We start from the raw sequence: 5,000 nt of genomic DNA, 5'->3' as shown, positions 1-5,000 counted from the left end.
ACCCCAAGCTGGACTGAGATATCAACCGGGGGGAGGGGGGGGGGGGAGGGCGCCCTCTACTGGCCCTCCAACACATCGACAGCACTCAAATGGGGGTGCTCAAACCCCTAAGGGGACTTTGGAGTACTGCAGGGGGTACTCGGTAGAAGTGCCCCCTACTAAACCAGTTGAAAAAGTTTGAGAAACTGTGATCTACAGCATCTCCTGGTGCATCACCCAAGAATCTTTAAGAAGATTTAATTAATACATTATTAATCTATAGGCCTATAGAATATACTAATTTGCTGAAAGATTATATATTATAATCTAGTATTATATATTATTATATAATTATTATATTATACTCCACATTGATAGGAATAGGTTAAGGGTTAGGGTTAATTTAGATAAAGTGAAGCACATTGCCTTGACTGTTACAGGAAGTACTTTGAAAGACGACCAATCAAGTTTCTCTTCCAGCTCTCGACCAATGAGGGGGCTGCAGGCGCGTCCTGAGCTGAACCAATGAGGGTTCTCCTGGGAGGAAGAACATGTTCCATTCCAAGAACTACAGCGTTGGACAGGAACACGGATGACAAAAGGAACGTGTGTATTTTCAAAGATATAAAAAAGGACAAACATCGCTTCATTTAAAGTTTTCACTTCTTCGTCCGGAGGTCAAATCTCCCACGGTGAAAACTTTTACTTTGAAGCTTTGATCTATTTTCATAACTGAGGAAATCACAACAAAAAAAAAAGGAAACAGGAAAAGACACATTATTTTGGTGCACGTAATATAACAAATTCTTATTTTTTAAAAAGGCATTCTGGATGTTTCAGAGTGATTTAAGGATTCAAGTTGTAACACAATGTGTCTTTTATTTTTTTTGTAAAATATGCAGACTTTTATTTTTTTTTCTATTTCCTGATGTCAGTTTTTTGTCTATTTGCAGCAGTAGAGTAGAGTTTGTACAGATTGAACCTAAGGCCTTTTTTTGTGTGTTTGGTGACATTTAAAGTAGCGAAACAAACGGTTTGCGTCTCCTCCTCCAGGGTCAGAAGAGCCACTCATATTCCAAAATAAAAGTTGGCTCTTTATATTTTATTCATTTGCAGAAATTGTACACAGATGTACATCTGAACAAAAGACAATCATAATTATTTATCTTTCTATTGTTCATGCAGCTCTTTAGTAAGTGATTCTACACCGCGCCACTTATAGCCAAGCACTTATTTAATGCTTTTGTCTGTTAATTTTAACTAAAGCTTCAAACATTTTTATTTTTTTTTAATAAGTAAGAAATAGAAAATGAGGATCTGAATCGGATCTGTTCAGTTTAAGGGATTCCTCACGGGCAGTAACCACATTGACACTAATCCAATGGACACTAACCTCACGGACACTAACCATATGAACACTAGTCTGAAGGAACAGCTCTCCAGGTGAAGTGTGTGTTCATGGTTTAGAGTGAAAATAATAACGCATCTTTTATTACAGTCCCGACGGTCTCATAGTGTCCCTTTAAGGGTGTCGCACTTAGCGTAGCAACATACAATGCACCCACACAACATACTTCGTACACTAAGCACCACATACACACAATTCGAGAACAGACTGCCTTCAATCAAAGACAATTTTCTAATATGGCAACATGTCGGACGAATAAAGCTTTTGAACTTTGAACATCTAAATAAAACCACCCAACAGAGGAGACTTTAGAAGGACCAGGCTGATCCAACTAACATAGAGCCGAGGTGAGAGTCCTGCAGCAGACTACTATCATATCGTTTCTTTGAGCTAACAGACTACTTATGAGACGGAGGAAATGTGTTTCTGGCATTAAGGCCCAATCCCATTTCTACCCCTTACCCCTTCCCATTCCCCCTCCCCCTTGTTTTGAAGGGGTAAGGGGAAGGGGTAAGGGGTAGAATTGGGATTGGGCCTAAGAGAAATGGTGAACTCATCATCTCTGCTGTCTGATGAACACCGGAGGGTAGAGTTGCAGGAGGGGTTAGGGGCTAGTAGAGTACAGGAGAGGTCAGGGGTCAGTGGGGGGTCGGGAGGGGCCAGTAGCGGTCAGGAGGGGGAGCTGGAACACTTTGTTTCCCTGCTGCTGCCGTTGCCGCACTTCTAGATTTGTACTTCTATGTTTGGCACAAGCCGATTGTGTTCCATGTTTTGGTTGAATCTGTCAACAATGACGCTTTATTTTTGATTTTCCTTTTTACTGTAGAATAGATTGTAGCTGTAGAGAAATAAGTTTGCTAGTGATTAGATGTTTTTTGAACTGTCCTTTGTTACTGGTTGTCTTTTGATGTGTTTGTTCTCAACAGGCTGTGCTGTTTATTGTGCGTTCGCACGCGGTCCAAGGTAACACAGTGGTGTGGCGTTGTTGTGACGTTGCCGTGGGTTTCAGAGCACTCGTGGGTCTCTGTGAGGGGCGTGTCCTCAGTGGACGAGGCCTCCCTCACTTCCTGTTTGGTTCAAAGAGAAAGCAGGTTGTGAACTTTGTACATACACCGTCTGCAGCTTGTCCTGATTCCAGTCGGGACAAGTAACACACTGCTTGTGTTATCGTTTCTACTGCTCCAAGAGGCAACACACACACACACACACACACACACACACACACACACACACACACACACACACAAAAACCAACTTACACCCTCACAATAATACAGACACACACACACACACACACACACACAGAAACAAACTTACACCCTCACAATAATACAGACACACACACACACACACACACACACACAAAAAAAACCAGACACACACTTACACCCACACACACAAAAATGCGTCCACACACACACACACACACACACAATTCGAGAACAGACTGCCTTCACACACACACACACACACACACACGCACACACACACACACACACACACACACACACAAACAAACAGACACACTCTTACACCCACACACACCCACGCACACACACACTTACACACACCAACGCAGCCCTTTGAGAGCCTTTGCGTTAACAGCGCTGCTCGCCCCCTGACCTCGGACTGTACGTCGACTCCTCCCCCCTTTAGAAACCTCTGGATGTAAATATAAAAAAAGGACATTTTTACGTAGAGCTGCAGACCATAGAAGTGCCATTACAGAGGCTCGTAGCGCTTCTGAAGACAGACGGACGAGACTCAATAGACAAAGCCTTAACACTGATCCGGGATGACGGACGGTCTGCTGTGTTCAGCTCTGACTCGAGGTCTGGGAACACAATGCCTTCTTTCTGTCCTCAGACAGGCGTGTCCATGTTATCGTAGCCATGAAATCACAGAGAGAGGCCGTCAACCTGACTGGTGATCCGGCCAACGTACCAGGAAAGTACGGTCTGCCTGTGAGGCCGATGGAGCCACAGGGTCAGCCTTCCTATCTGTGCTCCTTTAAAGCTCCTTCTCCTCGTGCTGACATCTCAGGCCTCCTGAAGCTCTGGATCACCACACAACCAAAGATCATGTAGTCGTTCAGTCAATGGGTTCAAATCCCTCTCACATCCGCCGCCTCTGTGTCGCCCTACAGAGATAGTTTTACATCATCAGACCCCTGAGATGAGGCATCCATCTGAGTCGTAGGAAGCAATGATTAGAGTTTATAGGAGTTTCTCTGTTATCGTGAAACTCAGAATATCCCAAACAAGAGTCGACTTCAGATCTCATACGGCATCGCAATATCAATAAAATGGACATCATTCATTGATTGTATATTTTTTAAATGTAGATCCAATGTGAGAAGACTTGGGGCTGGGGTGTGCTGATGTCAGACGAGAGTCACCATCTTGAGGTCCCCATCTAGAGGTCAACATCAGACCAGAGGTCACCATCTAGAGGTCACCGTCTAGAGGTCACCATCATGTTCATACTGTCTGTTCCGCCCCGTCTGTCTCCAATCCGCTCGGTTCCTCCACGCTTTCCCTGGTTTTTCGCTCAACTCGTGTTTTCTTTATGGCTGTTTATTGTAAATTCATTCGTCCAAAACACTTTGTCAGACTCACTCTACCAACCTCATGAAGGAAAAATGTCATGGATATTGTTAATCTGTTTAATGAATGATGATATTTCATATGTAAGCCATCACTTGGAATACAGAAAAGAAAAATTATTTTGAAACTATGAAATGATCCCACCTCCCCCAGGGCCTAGTTTATTTACAAAAACATAGAATCGTGATGCAAATCACGGTTGCCATTATTAATCATAAAGATAAAAAGTGCTGAAAACCGAGCCAGTTGCCTTTGGCGGTCAAATGACGTCGAATCCGTGGATTATTTCATAGCTTCAGAATGTATTTGCTGCTAAAACGGGAAGTCACGCAGTGTGCTGGACGTAGAGCCCTCAGACCGTCCAAAACGTCTCCTGTCCTGACTCATGATGACCTCTGACCCCTCTAATGTCTCCTTTCCTGACTCGTGAGGACCTCTGACCCCTCTAATGTCTCCTTTCCTGACTCCTGATGACCCCTGAACCCTCTAACGTCTCCTTTCCTGACTCCTGATGACCCCTGAACCCTCTAACGTCTCCTTTCCTGACTCCTGATGACCCCTGACACCTCTAACGTCTCCTTTCCTGACTCTTAGGACGCAGACCTGTGATGACCCTTGACCCTTTTAATGTCTCTTTTCCTGATGACCTCTGACCCCTGTAGACGTGTGATGAGTTCACGCTTCTCATGAGCTCTCGAGCGGTCCTCACCTCTAAGGTTCTTGAGAGTCACGGTCCTCACCTCTAAGGTTCTTGAGAGTCACGGTCCTCACCTCTGAGGTTCTTGAGAGTCACGGTCCTCACCGCTAAGGTTCTTGAGAGTCACGGTCCTCACCTCTAAGGTTCTTGAGAGTCACGGTCCTCACCTCTAAGGTTCTTGAGAGTGAGGCCCGGAGACGTTGTGAACACGAGGCTCTACGTCCTTCAGCGCTGGCAACCCGTTTATTTATACAACAACTCATTTTGTACAGATTGTCAGAGGAAAGAGGTTTTGATATGGTTTAGCCGC

The 5,000-nt window shown here is 44.5% G+C and overlaps 1 protein-coding gene across 1 annotated transcript in view; it reads left to right on the top strand.

Annotated features, from left to right (window-relative positions):
* The window catches only part of LOC115556941 (RNA-binding motif, single-stranded-interacting protein 2), a gene marked incomplete at its 5' end in the record, with an annotated part of 4,953 nt that extends 2,346 nt beyond the window's left edge, over nucleotides 1-2,607 (top strand). Inside the window, 1 exon segment of the mRNA XM_030374375.1 lies at nucleotides 460-2,607.
* Nucleotides 2,608-5,000: the final 2,393 nt, after the last annotated feature.

This window comes from Gadus morhua, chromosome 13, assembly GCF_902167405.1.
Source record: "Gadus morhua chromosome 13, gadMor3.0, whole genome shotgun sequence".
Lineage (NCBI taxonomy): Eukaryota > Metazoa > Chordata > Actinopteri > Gadiformes > Gadidae > Gadus > Gadus morhua.
Note: the sequence above shows the minus strand (reverse complement) of the source record. Positions and strands in the feature narration are given on the sequence as shown.